At 43.3% G+C, this 20762-nt stretch overlaps 2 long non-coding RNA genes across 3 annotated transcripts; one reads left to right on the top strand and one right to left on the bottom strand.

Annotated features, from left to right (window-relative positions):
* Positions 1–335: 335 nt before the first annotated feature.
* On the top strand, positions 336–4148 carry LOC140647447 (uncharacterized). The gene is made up of 4 exons (XR_012040772.1): positions 336–576; positions 683–816; positions 2448–2841; positions 3679–4148. It is a non-coding gene; the product is annotated as an uncharacterized lncRNA (long non-coding RNA).
* A 7751-nt stretch (positions 4149–11899) lies between these two features.
* Positions 11900–20476, bottom strand: LOC140647439 (uncharacterized). 2 transcript variants are annotated; one of them, XR_012040771.1, is made up of 4 exons: positions 19834–20476; positions 15140–15265; positions 13822–14091; positions 11900–13047 (listed from the first exon to the last, which is right to left on the bottom strand). It is a non-coding gene; the product is annotated as an uncharacterized lncRNA (long non-coding RNA). The 2 variants fall into 2 exon arrangements; XR_012040768.1 differs by having other exon boundaries at positions 14000–14091.
* Positions 20477–20762: the final 286 nt, after the last annotated feature.

Below are 20762 nucleotides of genomic sequence, written 5' to 3'. Positions count from 1 at the left end.
AATTGAATAATTGAAAAGTTAATAGTTTACAGTGTGAGTGAAATTTTTGGACATTTTGGCCTTGGACTAATATTGAAAGTAAATTAGGAAAAAACTCCAATCGACTTCAATTAGGCCAATGCTGGGTGGTTTTTAAAATCTCACATGAAGGTCTATGAGGCAGGAATTCCGCTATGCTCTGACTCGGTGCCTTCCCAGCATCGCTGTGACATTGTGTGAATGCATTCAGTGTTGTGCAATGTGTTTTTACATATGTTTGGCAGTCTCTTTTTTCAGAAAGCCTGGACATTAAAGGGTAGAGGATGAAGGCACTCATGTTCAAAGCAGGGACTATATCTCCTTTTGTCCTGGTCTTTAACCTCAGTTAAGGGCAGTTAAGTGCTGCCATAACCCAGCTAATGAAATCTAAGATTTTACTTTCTTTTTAATAACACATTCAAATTAGCAAATAAACCAAACCTGGTAACCCAGGGCAATCTCCACATAAGACAGGACAAGTAACAGAGTAGTAGGTACTTAGACATCCCCTCCAGCTCATACAGCTCTAGGGAGCTCTGGGGTAATCATGAGGGCTCTGTAAGTTTTGAAGATGACTGCAGGACTTTAAAGTAAAGATTTCCCACTCCTACTAAGATGCAGAAGCTAAATATATCCTTCCTGTTTACTCTCTGTGTGATTTTAGACTAAGCTCCAGTCTATAAAACAAAATGCATCTCTGGCGTCTCAGCTCAACAAGGAGCAGCACAGCCCTGGTTAGTAATGCAGCATCGTCTGGCCGTCGGTCTCTGCCAAAGCTGGCAAGAAAATGCACTTCAGGCAAGTTCAGGGGACAGCTGGTGATATCTGGATCGAATCAGTTCTGTGGTTTAGTTCAAACTTAAGGGATAAGGCATATGCTAATGTTCTTTCTCCTTCCTTTTTAGGTAAGCATTTCCATTTGTAATGAGCCATCTATTTTGGAGGCTGCTGACTGGATTCAGAGAGAGAACCTATGGAGTGTCTAGGACATGCTTGGCTTTGACAAAGACTTACTTCCCAGCTTCTCTATTCATGACAGACTGATAGCTGGTTTCAAATATCTCATATTTAACTTTTCTGGTTTTCTTAATCTATGATTTTTTTTTCCTGAATCTTTCTGCTCATAGCAAAAAACTGCCGTAGTCCAGTGAGGCCCTCTGCATCCCACCCACAATGCAGAATTACACTCAGTAATCGTGGATGCTCTGGTTTATTCTCTACCCAAAACAGGCACCTTCTGGGAGGAAAGGGTCACAGGATGATGATTTCTGTTTGTAAGCAGATGCGAGGAACATGAAAAAACCTCTTAATAACCAGTCCAAAAATGACCAGAGGCACTATTTTGCAATATAGGGTGTACAACCTAGTAAATCCAAACCTCTCTAATGTAACATAGCTATTCCTTCCCTGCCTCTCTTTTTGTCTCAAAGAAAAAGGTCAATTTTGTATTTAAAAAACACTATCAAATATTTAATGATTGTACCATTGGCCATAGTTCAAACAATACAGGCAGGAAAGAATGTACAGCTGTCAAGTGTAAACAGAAATGGGTACAGCTCAGAAGTGCTTCAGACAAATCATTGTATGTCATCGGCTGGTTTTAATTAAGAACAGACCAAATATTGTCTCCCTTCCCCCTCCCTCTTTCTTCTTCCCCCTTTCCTTCTCCCCCTTCAGGAACTTAAAACAAAATTATTTGTAGTGTATTGTCTTATTGGTGTCTGTCCTTGTGGAAGTAAGCAAATGAATATGGAAATAGCTTGACTCAAAGTTCAAAGCATATTATGACATCCCAAGGAGACCACAAGATTGTAATCTTAAAACTGCAACAGCAATAGGTTAGACTTGCACCTTCCCACTTTCTGCATGGCAAGTCTTGCTTCACGTTGTTTAATAAGAACCCCATCACGTTGTTTCATGTTCTTATTTAAATCACTGTCTTAGAAGCAGATTTCAGGTTGATCACATCAGTCAAGTGAGTTTTCTTTGTTATGTGTCTTGTGCTAGCACCAGGCCTGGCAGGAGGGAAACCTATTTGTAATATATCCTATATTCAGAAATGAGACATTAACCAATACTTAGGCTCTTCTGGGTGGGCTTGAGCCAGAGCAATACAAAGGAACTGAGGAAAGGAGATGTGATGCGCACATTATCTGGTTTTATCTATTTATTTTACATTAACCTCTCTGCATTGCCCCACTTTGGTGTTTTGCTGTTGCTACTGGTATGGATCTCTTCTGACTCCGAGACTTCAAAAAGTAATATTCACCAGTAAATACACTGTAGCTAAGGACCTGACACTGTAGAAACACCCTTAGAGTTACCCCCCTCCTAGTGCTGCGGCACAGAACTGCTGCTCTGAAAGTACCAAACAGCAGTTTATCATGTTGTGTTGTATTTCTGGAAAGCTTTATCCGGTTTGTTTTCAGACGGCGAAGTGGTTGTAGTTCCGAAGCAGCAACGGCATGGACTGCACACAAACTGCAACCATTTTGAAGGGATTCCAGGAAAAGAAAACACGCTGTCACACTCTGAGTGGACCAGGCCTGATCAGCAATGTGCACTTTGACTCAAGGGTGGAAAAATGAAGTCTCCACAAGGAAAGACACTACAATAGATGTTTGGGTTTACTTGCCAGCTCCTCCTATTTCTCTTTGCTGTGAAAAATAGCAATAATGGCAATAGTAATAATGTTATTGATGGTACATCGTGAAAGGATTGGGGGGGGGGGATGGAAAAAACACTACGTGAATCTCTACTGCAATGAAAACAGTGTGGGCATCTTGTAAGAAGGCACTCCTGCATTTGCCAGATAAATAGATGGTGAGGACTTCTTTAGCCTGCTCACTATTGCTGTCATTGAAAGCCTGCTTCTTCTGGCCACCAGATATTTTCTTTGCTGCTACTCTCAACCAAGACAGAAAGGGTGCTTTTTCCTTGGAGAGCAGTTTATAGCTTCCCACATAAAAAGAATTCTTGGTAGACATCATCCCGTGTGCTAATGACCACAGAAAAGAGTAGACGTCATTAGCAGTATCGGTTATTTCCATATTTGCTCATAATGAAGAGGCAGAAGCAATGAGAAAAACTCAGTTAATTTGTGACCACCAATAGCTCCATACCAATGCTGATGAGTGAAAACTGCAGACAGGCTTACCCTGCATAAGGCTTCGGAAACCTCTTTTGATTTGCTAGTTAGAGAAAGGTTTTTCATCTGAAATAATAAGGAAATATTCTTAGACCCTAAATCACGTGGAAGGCAAAATGTCTCCCACAGGATAGTTGATATCATTTAGGTTTTTTTAAATTCTGGATTTTAACTAAAAACCTGTGACCTAAAGCATAGAGAATTGTTCCTGGTTTCTTAGAGCACTGGGGTACAAACTTACCTTGCGACCAAAGGTAACGTGTTTTCTAGACATTAGATGAAGGCCAAGGTATAGGTACTTTTACTCTATAGGACATGTGCTACAGCTGTGTAGTTACCAAAAGGCTATATGCCTCCTGATCTAGGCCTTTCAGCAGTTAGGCTAGAGGGTGGTTTGTTTGGGGTTTTTTTGCATTGGTCCCTCACTTAAGTACTGTCAATTAATGCTAAGTATAGTGCATGAATCTCTGCACAGGGGCTAAACCACTTTCATATTTCATTTTCCTTTTCAGCATGTCTTCCTCTCCAAAACAGGATAATAATCACAAACCATAGTTGGGAAGCAAAAAAACCTTGAAAATCTTACTAAGGATATGTGGAGAGACAGCAGATCGGTCTTGACTCTGACCCTGCAAACAGCCTAACTTGTACCAGTTCCAAGACAAAAAAGAAGAGAGAAGAAATGCAAATGATCATAGAAACATGAGATGAATTAAGAAGACATATGGAGATCTTCATGAAATATGGCCTCTAAATTTACTGGGAAACATGTTTCCTATTTGCTTCACACGTTCAAATGTCTGTTTTGTGTGCAGCAGAAAGAGATTTTCTTGATATTCTGTGTGGGGTTAGTGTAATATGTATATGAATTTATGAAACATAACTCTGCAGTGCATGCGTGTATGTATTTGGTACATTAATTATTATAGTTATATATAATATACATGTATTATATAGTGTTTATTTCATAACGCTTGTATCAGGTTTGGTAAGCAAGCCAATATTTCTACCAAGTAACACAGACAGAGGCCCCCCAGATGGATCAGAAGGATTGTCTGAAAAAAGCCATACTTTTTTACAAGGCTCAGAAGCCCAGTAAAACTTCTCTACATCCTCATGCAGCCTCCCAACAGAAAATAAAAATCCTTTAGTAAATAATGTGGCTCTTTAGGGAGACGTATATGACATCATCTGAACAAATGTATTTGATGAATAATGCATCATGATGCACCACTCTGTGAGTGTGATTATGGGGCTCAGTGTGTGGGAGGCCTCCAAAATGGACAAGTTTTCTACCTCAATTTTATTCTTGAAGATAAAGAGGATCTCAGTCTTTCTGAGAAACAGGGAGGGATGTTTCCCTTTGAAATCAGTAAGACCTTCTACGCAAGATTTACTCTTAAAAACCTGCAGAGGTATTATGCTACTTTCAAAGCTCCTTTTCACTTTTTTTTTTTTAAGAATCTATTCCAACGCAAACCGATTCAGACAAAACAATGCCTGTATCAGGGGAAAATCAAGTAAAAGAATGAGTTAGTTTCATGATTCATCAAATTCCTTAATTTTTTTCTTTATCTGTGCTGCTTATCCTGTTAAAGTAGAATGCAGCAGTTATCATTGTCTGTAACTATACCAACTTCAGCACAGTTTAAGCAAAAATACACTTTGTATTACTGCACATGAATAAGCAATGGGCAAAAGTCTGTATCTACACAATGTCTCGTGTAGATACGCAGGGAGCTCTGGGATGATCCTAACACAGAGTAGAAAATTTTTGAGATGTGGCTCCCAATGACGTTAGTTGGATGTTTTTTCTCTTCCTGTTGTTGCTAGGTCATCTTTGTGAAAATCATGGGATGACAAGTTGCAAAGAATAAGATCAGATTTTAACACAGGCTTAAGAAAAGAGAAATCCCACAAAATGAAAACCCCAGAAAATCTCTTCCTTTTTGTTTGTCTAAAGAAATGAAAGATCAGGGAAATTCCCGAAGGCAATCAACATTTCATGTTTTGTTTGCATTGGCTCAGGTTCATATTTGAAGCTCTATATTTAACAAGCCATCCTGAGAAGGCTAGATAGGCATGGCTAATGGCAATGGAAACATTTTCCCTTTGTGGTGTCTGCTGTCACAGTAAGCCCAGGGCTTTGATGTCTGCCTGACACCGTTCAGAAGCATTACATTAATTAGGAATATAAAACTGAGAACTATTGCCATCTTAATTGAAAGCTCCTACTGATGCCTGGTGGAGGCTCCCCCCAGCTTTGTCAGGCACCGCAGCCTGTTTCAGCAAGATGAGCTACAACATTTGCAGGAGCTTTGGTTTTATTGCCATGGGATCGCTGCTTTGAAACAGATGTGAGGAGGAGGCTCTTCCCTCCGAGCTGTCCCTAAATCTGTGGCACATGACCTCTGGTTGCCGAGGTCAGCCTTGTGGGCCCATCATTAGTGCTCCAATTAGGTTAACTCCCTCATTTGTCGTTGCTCCCTATGCCCCCAGTCCACGCCAACCCACGGTCTTGTCCCAGGGATGCTCCTGCCCCAGCGCCTGCCTGGGGGTGAGCATCCCCACTCGTGTTTCCTCTGCCTTGCATGTCTGCCCTGGGGCTTCAAGAGCCAGCAGGGGTTCCCCAGAAGTGTAGAGAAGTGAGTGCTGTCTATTCTCTGGATGTCTCTAAAAGAGTTTTACAAGATTTTTGGAGTCCCCCTCACCCTCACTCCGAATGAAAAAGGAAGAACTTCTCCAGCCGATTTTGCAGTAGGCAAGTTCCCAGTTCAGCTAAAACTGCAAGTGACAGAGAAAGACTGAATGGTTCTGGAGTTTAATTACAACACACTGAGTTACTGTGTCGTACAGTAGTATACTACTTGAAATCCAACTACGATCGGCAGCAACCAGCTGACAGCTTTTTCACAGTGTGTGAGAAATGAGTTGTAATCGTCGATCTGATTTTAATAGACAAACTATCAGTGTTGAAAGGAAATAAAAATAAAAGACACCCACTGTTTCTTTGGGGAAGACGTCAACAAATAAACCATGGAGGAACACTTTGTACTGAGGGGTTTTTTAATATCTTGTACACTCTACAAGTGTAATTTAGAAAATCATAGCCTTTAGAAAAAGTACTTTGTAAGCTGATTAAGGACTTCTAGAAATAGAGAAAGTGAGGGTAACGTGTGGAAACTTGTGTTGCCACTCCTGTGGCTACTCCAGGTAAGACACATGGGATATTTTCTGAGTTCTTAGTTCTGGTGGCACATTTTGGTTTTCAAGGATGGGGACAACATATGAAATTAAAACTAAAGAAGTAGATAATGCTTCAAAAAAAAAAATCAACAAAAAGCACTTTTCAGCCAGAAAAAATCTGCTTCACAGTCATTCTGGCTTTGTTGCCCCATGTCTTACTTCTTAGTGTACATGAGAGTTTCTTGAGCAGGCTATGTGAACCATGACGCATTATGGGGAAATTCCCACTGTACACCCTGCCCCCTCACCTTCTTCCCATTAACGGTGTGAGCTGGGAGATGTGGTCTGGCAAGGGCATCTGGAAATCGAGGTACCTGTACTACAGCTCCCTGTGAAACATTGCACAGGCATATCCAGCCTAAAAGATTTTGCTTCTTTTTTGCCAAAAAAAATAGTGATATTTGAATTGTTAATAAAAATTTTCATTTTTACTTTCTCTAGTTTGAATGATGTGGCTTCTGTGAAAGTCTGTTAAGTTTCTGTGAGAGTCAGACGTCATTATTACAGGTATGACAAAAAATTCACAGCCACTGAAAATTAGCAAACCTATCCTAGCAGTCACAAGTAAACAGCAGTCATTTGTGTTCTCTAAATGACAGAATAAGCTAATGAAAAATGGCCAGAATTAGTTATGTTGCTATACTTTCAAGGGCCTGGGTTTATTGGAAAGAATTTGGTTAGAAGCTAGAGAGTCCTATTCATAAAGAGCTTTGTCCCGTTTCCAGTGGAATTTCTGCCCAATTTACTATTTCCGTGCAATTTGTCCAGTATGTTCCCTCCTCTTGTTATTTTTACTTGATGCATTTTTCCTGTTCTTGGTTTCCGTGACTTCAATTACATTTCTAAATACAGTCAACATCATTGGCCTTCTTACTCAGAAGCCGAGCAAAATCCATGAAAATAGTTGTTTCTGCTTGCAATAAACAGAACAGGTCAGAGGTGATGCCTACTGCAATGCTAGTGAAACCAAAGCAGATACACATGGGACAAGCCTAGCTCTCAGAAACGCCATGGTGTTGTAAGGCTCATGGCAATATTATGACAGAAAATTATTTTCTTAGTTATCTGAAATTTGTCTTCTCAGTGGGGAAGAACAGATTCAGCAAGTTTAAGAGAAAAGGGCGCAAAAGGTAGCTGTGGATAATGGAGGATGTATGACCAAAATTCATGTTGTGCTGCTGTAGTAGCACTGGAAAGATTTCAATCTGGAGTTTGAAAGTCATGTCAAATGCCAGCTCCGCTGAAAAATCAGTCTCCACTGAGGGTAGGTACTATATGGCCAGACTGAGGATGTGGGGATGAATCCAGGGCAGGGACACGGCACTGAAATGGGCTGCCTGGTGCATGCCAAGAGCTATGTCCCTAAGGCAGGATCCTGGGAGACCAGACCTGGTGAGCATGGGCCACCTAAGATGGCCTACAGGAAATGCTGTGGTGCCGGCCACAGCTACAGCCATGCTTCCTTCCCCTCAGGACCTGAGGTTAGGCTGAAGATCCAGGTGAAAACTGGATCAGTCCTTTCTCAGAAAGATAAACAAGGAGAAAACGATGAGGTTGCTCTTCCCTACTAGTATCCACTCAGGTTCAAATCCCACCCCTTTGTGACCTGGAGTAGGAACATGAAACTAATTCTCTGTTCTTCTGTGGAAGGATCCTAATCATTCGAGTAAATTGCAGAGCATTTGGGGTCGGGACAGTCACCCCTTCACTCCTGTGGGGGATCTTGAACTCTGCGTACCCCCGCCCTTGCCAAGATGAAATGTTTTCCAATCTGGTACATCCAGTCTAGCCTTAAAATTTGGGTCTTATATCTTGCTTCTTCTCAGTGTTCTGAAGTGTAAAACACCGTACTGGGATTGGGAATTGATCCTCTCTGGATTTCAGCCTGCATGATTCAGCTGTGAAGTCAACATTATTAAATGGTTCTTCTAGTCCACCAGGAAGTATTAGAGGGTTGTAGGTTAAGGAGCTTTTACAGTTATCTAGTGTTTAATTGAACAAGCTATGATGTGTATCACTTAGGCAGTTGTTGTCAGAGAAAGTATTAGCATATGCTTTTACATCGAGGGTGTGCAGAGTGCCATGTGCATGTCATATTTAATGTGGTAATAAATGTACAACAGTATATTGAATTCTCATATTCGTAAAGGCGGTTAGATGGAAGGTGTGTACTTTGTTTAATACCCTTTACCAAGTGCTTCTTAAACAATCAATATTTAATATGCTGTAATTGCACTGTATATTTAAATTGAATGGTTCTTTGCAGCAAATTGGAGTGGCAGTAAAACTCTGGCTCTGGGCTGAAGGGGTGCATTAGTCACCGTAACGGTGGGGAAGACCTTGGTGAAAAAGGCTATGGGGCTTGCAGAGCAGCTGTGATATCCTCCGAGCTCTCACCTGTGGGGTCCTACCTGTGGCCTCTTCCAAAACAGCAGTCACCATCCAGAGGTGACGGGTTAACCCCAATCCTGCTGAAGATGGTGGGTGTTGTTTCACTTAACTCGCCTGCCTTTGGGTGGGTCTGAGCTCCAGGGTCAGCTCTAGGTAAAAGTGAGTTAGTGACTTCAACTCTGTTATTTCTTATTTTAATTTCACATCACTGCTTTGCTCACTGACAGCCTAATTCAGTCCCAGAAGAAATCCAGGGGACCCTTCTCACTGGCTTGCATTGCTTTAGGGCGAGACTAGATGATTTGCAGCAAAGTGCCTATTCACTTTTCAAAAACATATTCAGATTTCTCAACAACCAACACTGATGGTCATTCAAAGTAGGGAGTGGCAGAGGAACATACAAGCCACAGTGCACAGCATCACGTCTGGGATATTACTTCAACTACTCACATGACCACAGGAATAGTTTGAATCTCTCTGACTGCAATACTTGCTGTTTTGATTTGTTACAGAGTTAATCCAGCCAGGAAACAGAAATAATGCCACATGACTTGGGTAACTAACTGACCACGGCACAGCTGAAAAGATCAGTTCTGCAGCTGAATGCATTAACTGAAATTTCAAAGTGTTACCAAAAAAAGAGAGGAAAAAAAAAGGCCAGAAACTCAGTCAAACTGAAATTAGCTGTTGAATTTAGAAGAAAATCTGTGAATTTTTTTTTCAGTTATTCATTCATCACTAGTCACAAGTTTTGTCACAATTTCAGTGATAAAAGTGGCACCCTAATCATGATATTTAAACTAGTCGTAGGACACAGATGACTCAGCTGCAGTTCAAAAAGCCTCTCATTTCTCCCAGACCAAGGCCAATAGCATTCACACACTTTTTCTCATGTGAGAAATGTTAAGGTACACCAAACTGAGTCATTGTGGGCAGTTCTCTGAATATCAACTCAGTGCTCAGCAGCAGTCGAACGAAAAATACTGCTGAACGAAAAATACTGAACGAAAAATAAAATAGAAAACATTATTAGGACACATTTTAACTTGAACACGCCTCTTGGCCCCGTCTCAGAGGAATGTCAAAGTATGAGTGCAGGACGGACGCATGGAGTGCACTATGGAAGAGCATCCATAGAGAGACTAAATAAACTATAAATTGGGGAGGTGGCGGTAGGAAAGGTATAATCGAAAGGGGGCATGCAGTTACAGTTACAGCAGGAAGAAGCGACTGGAGGAGGCACTTGCCATCACATGAGAGCTGGGGGGCAGCCTCCAAGACAGTCAGGTACGGGATATGCCAGAAGAAGGACTTTTTCCACACAGCAGTTTTCCCTCTTCTTTTTTTAAGCTGTGGAAGTTTCTGCTATCGATATTGTGGAAGCCAAAGTCTAAATGGAAAAAAGGGCCATTAGGGACTATGAAACACAACAGCGCAAATACAACCTCCAGCTCAGGACCTCCCTAAAGCACTGATGGCCAGGGCTGCAGAGGAGGGAGGAGATACAAGAAGACGTATCCTTGCAAGCCCACTGTGTTTCTTGCTCATTTTCCCTAGGTGTCCAATACTTACCATTGCTAAAAGCAAGATAGTGAGCTAAAAGGACCTCTGCTCTGACCCACTATTGATTATCCTTTAGTTCTTAGGAAAGGCTTAACGAGAAAAAGCTTTTGCTTGGAGATGTCCTGCTACACCTCAAGACAGAGCAGCTTAGTGCTAGGCCCTGGTCATCGAGACACTTGCATTCAAGTGACTTCACACGTATCACTAGGCCCATTAAATTCCCTGGGACTACTCAAGTGCATAAAATTAGGCATGTGCAAAAATGATTCCAGGTGCAGGGACTTTAAAATGCACTCAATGTGGCCCCAGCTCGACACAGCGCTTAAGCATGTGCTTAAGCCCCCGCTGCCGAAGAACTTCGGTGTGTTTAGCCGAGCAGGCATGGACTTGTGGCAAGGCTAAACCAGTGATTTACAAACATGTAGAGCACAAATGATAAAATCACGGGATACTTGTTTAAACTCTGATTAAATAAATCAGCAACCAAGAGTACAGTGCACAGCTTGCACACTGCAGTTGCAGGTTTTTGAACTCCACAGACATGATGAGAGAAGAGTCAAAATTCTTCTAATATAGACATTTATTTCTGATCTTTCCTTTCACCAGGCTCACTAATTGGACAGAAATTACCTTATTTGTGGGCATCAATTTATCATAGTCATGATTGTATGCGGCTATGGTTTTACTTCTTAAAATCTCTTCCAGAGCAATAGGATTAGGTGAGACTGTCATTAGAGTATTCTGATAAATAGCAAGAAAAACCTTAAAAACTCGCTGACTGCAGAACGGAGACACTTAAAACAGAATGTAGTGTTTAGCCCCAGGCCTTGGCAACAATTGAAACAAAATGTTTTGAAACAAAGCAAATTGGCATTTTGCTGACTTTTAATGTACTGTCTTTCCAAGCAAGACACCTGGTTCAACTACACAAAACATCTATTCAGAATTATAGTCTGAGCTTTTGTTATGCAAAAGGTAAATGAGGGCAACATGAACTCTGTGAGAGAGTCAGGTTTGGGGTTTTTTTCTTTTTCCCTAGGGTAATCTGTCAAGAAGATACTGGTTACTGACAGGAAACCAGGACTCTTTTGAGGATGTGTTCATTTCTTTTTTGGGGAGTGGGGGGAGACAGTCCAGTGGAAAAAAGATACCAAGTGCAGTAAAATACACTAGCTGCATTAACCAAAATAAATGTTCCCACATTTGAATATCAGGTTTCATAAAAATGGTGCATGTGTGTGCACACATGCATGTATGCAGCGGCATACCAGTATATAAGAAGGGGGGGATTCGCCTATGTAAGACGCTAGGAAAGTACGTGTCACAGCATTGTGATACCTTAACTTTAATGCTTTCAAAGGCATTTTATGAGATCCCTGCTGGATGGTGAGCGAGTAGTTTGTGTGTTTCCTTGCATGTCTGCTGGCTTGGGATTTTAATGAATTCAAACTGCTCGAATCTGATGGATTATCATCAAGTTTATTAACCATAAAGATGGACCTAAGTCCAGACTAATGGAGACTGCAACCCCAGCTTTGGTATTTAAACTTATGGGAGGGTATAGAGTCAATAAAATCCTTGCCTGCTCATTCAGAACACATCTTTCATCTTGAATTTCATTTGAAGGGCAAAATATGTCATGTTTCAGTATTAAATCTCAGTCATGCTGATCAGAAGCCTGAAGAGCTTGACCAGTTTGACCACTCACTCCTCAAGCTCCTCAAGCTTTCAGGCAACAGCAAAGTAACTTGACGTCCTCCATCAAATAAAGCAGGGTGGTCTGTCAAACCAAGTACCAACATTACAACAAAAAAACCCTGTGTTTGCTCATCAAGCCTCAAACCTCTAAACAAAGTGCACAAAAACCCCTCCATAGCTGATGCAGCCCTTGTTCAGGCTTTTTGGAGGTTACAAGAGAGGCAAAAGTTGGATGCATATGCCGTCTTTACCTGCAGTGGGCTGATCACTGCCGTACGTGGAGTTCCCTTTGCTGCTCATGGGCAGAGTCTTTCATTGACCAACAGCTAGAAAAGAGTTGCTTGGTTGTTTCAATGTTTCAACAAAATGTATTTTGTCAGAGCTGCTGAATAAAAACTTCTCAAGAAAGACTTGCCTTTGACTAATTTATCTCCTTGAAAAAGCTATTGAAAAAAATAGGAGTTGTCTAAATGTCTCCCTTTGTACTTTCAAAGGAAAATTTGGGGGGCGGGAGGAGGTTCTCTTTAAAAGCACTTTTCATTTTGTAATACCAATAAGTAATGTTTTAAAAAGATGAAATAAAAATTAAAAAATGTTTGAAAGTCATTAAATGAAACCTGTCTTGGTTTGTTTTGTTGTTATGTTTTTTTTATTTCAAAAAGATACTTGATATTTTAACTATTTGTCCAGACATCAATGTGTTTTCTTTTTTACTGATTCAAGATAGTAAAATATTCAAAATCTTGAAAATTTCCCATGGGACAGAAAAAAACATATCCTACCCAGCTCTACTAGAAATCACAACACGAAAAGACAATCCTGACTTTATGCCTGAACATGTTTTTTTGGGATGGTGAGCACGAAGGAGGTAAACACTACTGTCGGTGGATGCTTCAGGAAAATCAGATCTGTGCTGGAGCATATGGGTGCCAGATAAACCGGGCTGCAGGATGACAGGTCACACAGGTTCTGTGAGATGATTCCTGGATAAAAAGGTCTTACTGTAATAGTGTACAACGGACAATTTGCTACACCCTTCAAATAGTTATTTCTTAAGGCAGAAAGGCCAGCCCCCTTTGCTGGTGGCTGCCTCTAATATTATTATTTAATTACAATCATGACAGTATTGCAAAGTGCTCCCATGGCAAGGTAGGACTGCCACATTTCCAACGAGGTGGGACAGAAAAGGATGGGAGTAGGATGGGTAGCCCCGGCATCAAAACATGGACTCCAGTCCCAGCCCGGCTGCCCTAAAGACTGACAGCTCCTGCCTGCCCTGGGCATTTATCCCTCCAGCCCTCTCTTGCAAAAGCTTCTCCAGCCCCGTGCCTGCCTGAGGCTTCCCAAGCATCCTTCCACATCCACCTCCCTCACCTCCAGTCTCGCACATGGGAAGCTCCTGCCCTGTCCTGGCAGAGCCTCCAGCCCTGCGCAGCTTCCCTGCTTCAGAGCCACCCAAGCCCCCCTTCCCACCAGCACCTCCACCCCACCCCAAACTCCTGCCCCATGGCCCTGACTCCTTTCCCTGACTCCCTGCTCCCAGACCCTCTTCCCCCAGCTCCCTCTGCCCACTTTCTGTACAGGAACCCACCTCCCCAGCTCCAAACTTTCCCCATCCCTGAAGTCTCTCCTGTCTCCCATCTGGCCTCAAATGCAGCAGATGATTAAAATTAATATAATTAATCCCATTCTCTCTGTGCTAACAGAGACAAGTGCAGGCACTAATTCATGCTCCTGCCCCTTGATGTAATGCTCACTCTTGGCCCCCAGCCCATGCCCCCTTCCACCGAAGGGCTTTTCTCCTTTTGGCCGCTTTCCCCGTCCCAGGGTCCCACCAGAGACCCTTGGGACCCCTGGGGTGCACGAGGTTCTGCCCCGTCCCGCAGGCTGTGGGCTGCTGACTGCCTTGGGGCTGCCTCGGCTGGCCAAACCTGCCTCCTCGTTTCCTCACGGAGCTGTCTGGGCTCCTGGCAGCAATTTCCAAAATCCAGACAGGAGCTGCAGCTCAAACTCCACCTGGATCAAGCCTGGAGGGAAGAAAAAGCGGACATGTCTGGGAAAAAGAAGCTTTATGGTAATTGTGCAGCAGGCAACCAGACTTTTAGGATGGGAGCCGATTTTCTAGAGGCTTGAAAGGGAACAGGGAGCCCAACATCTATGGGCCACGGCAAGTGTGAACACAGCAAGAGGAGGGTGAGACGAGTCCTAATCTGCCTGGTCAGATCCACATCTCACACCAGATGGATGCTGCCCAGGACAACAAATTACAACATATTCTTCACTCTGACTCACGGCCTGGGGCTGGCAGTGGCCGTAACTGCAGGGGTGAGGGGTTCCTCGGGGCGTGCGTGGAAAGGCAGCGCTTTTCCCCAGCACCCTGGTGAGAAGCAGGGGTGGCTGGCTGGGGTAGGTGGCCTGAGGGACCAAGAGTGGCATCCTCAGCCCCCCCACTGGAGCGCTTCCCTCTCGGTTCTGGTAGTGTACCAGCTCCAACACTGCACGGGCATCAGAGCCACAAGCTCCGACTTGGGCATCTCAGAGACATGCCAAGAACACCATGACGGCATGCATAAGAAAGACGGGAGAAAATTAAGCAAAATAAAGACCAGGGGAGACTCGAATGCTCCAAGTGCTAACAAACAGAAGTGAAAAACATTGCTGCCCTCACGCAAAGCAGAGCGAACGGGCGCAGAGCGGTGAAATTGGGCTGTCGCTGAGCGAGCGAGGATGGGGCTGCCAGGCACAATGGTCAAACAGGGGGACACCAGAAAGCCATGACTGCAGTGCCCCCTTCTCGGGTGTCTGGCAGGGCCATGTCCCATTGGGAGGGATGAATATGGGCTGCCTGCATGCCTCGGGCAAACCATCTCAGACCTTTGGGCTCAGTTTATTGTTTGGTAAAACGAAGGCGATAATATCTGCCCCACGGGGGAGTTGTGAGGCTTATTAACGTTTTGTCTAGTGCTTTGAGATCCACCAAGTGAAAGTCCTTTATGACTATTTTATTGTTATTGTACAAAGATCAAAGTAAGAGCTCTAATCTAATGCCATCCCTTTTATGTTTATACCACCCACTTGTATCCAGAAGTCAGCCCGACTGCAGAGTCTCTCTTCAGCCTCTTGGTCTTTCAAGGCTGCGAGTGTTTGTTTGTCGGTGAGGTTTTCCAGGGTAACTGGCTGCTAGTCAGTCATAGTCTGAACCTTGTAAAAGAATGAGGGCAGACACAAAATTGCATCATTATTTAGCAGGGCTGGAAGTAAAACATTGAGCTCAGTATTTTCTCTACTTATGTGCTACGTTAAATAAATAGGTGCAGCAGGCCAAAACTGTACAGTACCAAGGCAGTGCTCTATTTTAAATAATTTTTAGTTTTTTAGTGTTCAACCTTTGGTCCTTTTATTATGCATGGGGGTGTTCTTGTAAGTACAGATATATATACAGGTATACACATGTGTTTTTAAGCCACAGAAGTCTGTAAGTCATAGAACAGAAGACAGCAAATGGGTAATTCATGCATTTTCCTTACCCTGTTTGAAGGAGCTAGTGTCAGAGTGTGATCTAATCCTACAGAGATTTTTTTTTTTCCTGTAAGGGAAAGCTACTGCTGGGAATCTCAATTTATTAAGTGTATGTACTTGTTTCTTCTTGGACATCAATTTTACAAAGTGCCTTAATGTGTGAACTGTACACAAAGGGTCCAAGATGTTGAAGGGTGACAGTAAGTGCTCTGTTGACAGGAGACTGTGTGGTCCAATTATTACTAGGGGGGAAAAAAAAAGGCAAAAGCAAAAGGAAAAAAAAAAAGAGAATGCAACTTCATGCCCAAACCTGAATGAAAAGGAGGAAAAACATGAGCTCTATAGAACAAGTCATACTCCCATTCTTGGAAGAAGACCAAACCCCATGGCAGATATGTTTATTTTAATACTTTTATTGTGTTATATATTACTCTGAAACCTGTTCATTTGAAGTTCAGTACCAGAGGGTACAGCTCCCGCAAGCAACCTAATTCTCCACTTGTGCAGCGATTCACACCTGCCTGGGTATGAACTGTAGTGCTCTCTGGGTAATGGAGTTTTCTGTTTAGTGACTGAACTGAAAAGGGGGAACAACAAGGATTTAGGAAAATAAGTTGTCCCACAGTGGAAATGTCTCGATTCTTGGCAAATCAAAGAGAAGCGTGTTTTATTTTGGATCACTCTCAAAAGATTCTCTGGACCCAAAACTAAATGTTTGGGGTGGAGGGGATGTTTTGTTTCAAGTTGCTTGCACTTTGTAGTAAGAAACAAAGGAAAACCAAACTGTTAAAACAACAACAAAAAGATCTTTTTAAATGAACAAGTAATCGAGATGAAAACTTAGGAATTTCACTTCAGAAGTGCTGAAGCAATACTTTTTGATACTCTGGAAATGTCTCTCTTGCTGTTTTTTACCTCATCTAAAACTGATCCCTGAATTCAGCTCAAATTTGCTAAGTTTCTGACTGCCCAAGCCTGTGTTTTTGATTCATTTTTATTTGGCAGAGCAAGTAAGAGCATGTGTTTAAATACTTTTTTATAAATAGAGAACTCAATTCACAACTGTGGGATTTATCATGGAGCAATTCCACAGCCTCATCTATCAGCAAACCAGGGCCCTACTTCATGAAAAAGTGAAAATGTGCATATATCCTGCTGAAAATGAATGAGAGTCTGAGGAACGCAGGTATGTCCTGTGAAAATACACAGGCAATCAAAACCCACATTTTCCATTAGACGAGTAAGGGGTAGGATTTTTTTAAAACTATTTGTGCAGTTCAAATAAAAATGCGCGCAGCAGATGAACTGTGACCACAGGGGCACTTCGAAGAGGCACCAGTGCTAAGGCAGGTGTGAAATGGGATGTAATTGCAGAGAGAGATTTTGCAATATGGGTTATTTCCAAATGATTACCTATCTACTTTCAGTGCCCCTGTCAGCTGCCGTATGTGTGTGTATTTACCTATTCATACAGGTAAGTATATTTACATATATAATCTATTCAACAGTGCCAATACCTGTTTTTAACCATTCAAAATGTCCTTCTACTGCAAGAAAACCCAAACCTACGTGACTGTCAGCTCTAAGCCCTTGACCTCAAAGGACTCCTGTGGGTACATTTTTGAACTAGCATTCAACATCAGTAAATCTTGCACTAATACCCATAGCGACTCATAGCCTTTATCTGTCTTTTTACGGCCAGATTTTCCAAAGTCCTGAGTGTTTGCCTACCTCTCCCCTCCCAACAAGACCTTCCCTTGACTTCAAAGGCATAAGAGACAGGCCAACACAAATTGCTCTCGAAAATCCCACCCTCGTCTATTTGGCTGCTCTCCCCACCCCATCTGAGCATCTCCTGTTACCCTGGGCAGCAGCGCACGCCAGTTGCAGGTAGCACAGTCCTGACTTGTACAGTAAATGAGGAAAACTACGGGCTGCTGCCCTGATGTGTGTACAGCATTTCAGCAAGCCGTTGGTTAGAATGACAGTAATTTTTAAAGATGATTGTGGAATTACATCACAGAAACTCCTCCCCCCCCGGGGTGGGTGGCACTGCTACATTATAGGTGAGAAATGATCTTTTTTTGGTTCTTCCTGAAGTAAGGAGTCAAATAGATTTGTCAGCAGGCAGTGTCCTGGGACTGCATTATCCGTAACAGGAATGCAAGCTCATTTTTACTGCAGTTCAGCAACGGGGTTTGATTCTTTTTTTTCCCAGGGTGGCCTTTTCATGTGCTAAAAATGCCTCATCATGGTAAAACACAAACCAGGATCTTCCTTAAAATCCCACCCCCTCTCCTGGGGGGTTTGCCTCATCCAACTCTTTGGAGATCAGTGTGACTCATGTGCACTATATCAACATACTTCATCTTTTTTTTCCCCTCATTTTCAGTGCTTGAAGAGAGAGGAAAATGTTTGTGAAATAGTGCAGCGTGACAGCAGGGTGAAAGAGAGCTTGTGGAAAGCTGACGCTGCCCTGGCATTTCCTATCCCAGGGGCAGGGACGCATGCCCAGCGTTAATGCACCCTCCAACCCAGCGCCACAGCATTGCCCAAGCCCGTAGCCAGTATCCACCAAAACCTACTTGTGCAAGGGGCAGGTTCCAGCCTGGGAATACATTTGGCCTGACCTTTGCCCATGTCCCTGCTCCCTGAAGTCCCTGCTGTGGCGGGCTCCTGCAGTTCGTGCTCCCAGGCTGACAGTCAGCCCTGCTACAGTGGACGTGAGAAGTCAGCAGCGTCTTCCTCGCGAAGGCATTTTAGCCTGTGTCTGCTTACTGCCACATGCCCCGAGTAGCTTTTGTGAGAAGAGACTTGGCCTTGGCCTCTCAGGAAAGCAGGACACTTCCACCATGGATGGTGCCTCAGCAGTGCCTTGGGAGCTTCACGTGTGTCCTCTTGAAGGCTAGCGGTCAGCTTGCTGCAGCACAGGTGGCAGCTGAACCGCAGTCCCTGGCTGTGTGCACAGTCTTGGCCCACTGCAAAGGCACAGTGAGCCACCAGGAAGGACATGAAGGAAGCTCTGTCCTATCCAAACAAGTGTCCTAACCACAGGGACAGGGACACTTTCTCCCTCACCTTCTTTGCAGACCTTCTCTACTTTTGATAAGAAAAAATTATCCCTGGTGCAAGAGCTTTCTGGCGAATCAGCCCTGCTTGGCAAACAAAATCCCATCTGTGCTCCTGTTCAGCAGCAATCCATCCTTGCCCGTATGCTGTCCTGCAGGCACAGAGCTGCACCTACCAGCTGCACCCCACTCCTCTCCTTCCAAACAGCTCTGTGTATATACGAGCAGGATCTCAGGGTCTTTGACCCAGCATTAAGATTTACAGATTTTTTGCAGCTCTTGAATGTTATTTTACAGAAACACTTAATTTAGGTTCCAAGAAAATAACCCCTTGATGGTATTAATTTGCTGTACCCAATGCCCTTGAGAAAGGCTTGTCTTCATGTTTGGTAGCAACCTGTCACACTAGTGACTACACTGCAGGGTGGGTGTCTGGGGTCCCTTCCATTCACTTACCAGTTGACATAGGGGACAGATAAAAGTCCCCTATGTACCTTGTGTTGTTTTGCTGTTCCCCCCACTCCAAGCTGATAAATTCTGTTCACTTGGAGGTCAGGCTGTCCAAGGGGAGCTCTCTGTGTTTGTACATATCTGTGTGTCTTTGTACCTCTGAAAATCTCTTCTACTACAGCAATGATTTTCTTCATGATGCACAAGTTCCTTTGCAAAAAAAACCCAAACCCATGCTGATTTGCTTTCCTTCAGTCCACCAGGGCCAAACTCTTTGTGCTTCCCTCCCCTTGCTGGGGGGCAGATAACCAGCATACTAGTGGACTCTGGCTCTCCAGGTTGCACACTGTTGTTGCAGATGGAGTGAGAGTGCACTACACTCATAAGAGAGAAGTAAAAATATAGTTTATTGATACAGAATAGGGAGTTAACAAAGTTCAATGCGACAGTGTTTTAACAAGATTCTATGGCAAGGTACACTTGATTATTTACTGCATAGAGGACAGGGTCAGACAAAGCTGTCAGGGAGACCCTCCCGTTGAGTCATGAGGTTCGGAGAAGGACCCCCTTGCTTTCTAAACTCCTTCTCAGAGAGGAGTCTAGGTGTGGCTGGATCCAGTCCTAGTCCCAGACTTGGTCAATGGTTTATGTCTAAAGGATTATATGTGCGCAATCAATCCTTTATATCACTTAGCTAAGATTTCAAAGTTTGGCATGCTATTAGTCACTTACCGAGGATCTGTTGTGGCAAGGAATCTCTCAGCCTCAAGGAGTAACCTTGAGAGGCGTCCCTGCTCAAGGGGAGGTCCTGGCGTGCAGCCCGCTGCCGTGCAGGAGAGCTCAAAGGGCTCTCGGGTGCTCACTATTTATGGGGGATGAGATGATTGACCCATAGTCATATTTGCATGCCGACCACAGATTTTAGTTTCTTCGGTGGGCGCATTGCACAATAGCCCTAGGCTATTGTGTTGTTATCTGTCTCCTGAATGCACTTTGAGCCGATGCAGCCATCATGACCAGATGCATCCATTACAGTCACCACTGGTGGTTATCACCTAAGCAGGGTTGTAGGAGATAAAGGTCGGGGGCGGGGGAAGCACACCATCACACCTGTCCTGCTGGTGTGGCTCAGCAGTATCAGTGGAGTTATGCTGACCCTGCAACTGCCCTGATGTGGTGATTTGTCCAGGGCCCACTATACACGAGTTACTTCTGAAAGGCCAGGTCCTCAACAGGCAGAAATCAAGGTAAACCTGCAGCTGCTAATCACAGCTAAACTAGTGTTATGAATCGGTTGAAGTTTACACCATGTATTTCCTGGGATTGTCAGCTGCTCCCATTGAGAGGCAGTGAAGACTCCTGGCCAGCACCTTCCACGGAGATACTCTGGATTTGGGTTACTGGTGGGATGCAGGACCTCAAATCTGTCTGAGTGAACCAAAATGAGCATTCACAAAGTACGTATAGGAAAAAGTTAGTGGCTTTTTTTGCCTTGTACAGTTAGACACATTATCACTATATTTTCCATTTTACTCTAAAAATAGAATTAGGAGGCAAATTTTCCTGTCCTTTATTAACTTCACCAGTATAAGCTAGATTTATATTAGTTGAAATACGCATGAGAACAATGTGGAATTATAATTCTACACCAAATTAAGCAA

This window comes from Ciconia boyciana, chromosome 1, assembly GCF_034638445.1.
Source record: "Ciconia boyciana chromosome 1, ASM3463844v1, whole genome shotgun sequence".
Taxonomy (NCBI): domain Eukaryota; kingdom Metazoa; phylum Chordata; class Aves; order Ciconiiformes; family Ciconiidae; genus Ciconia; species Ciconia boyciana.
This window is presented reverse-complemented; position numbering and strand designations above follow the sequence as displayed.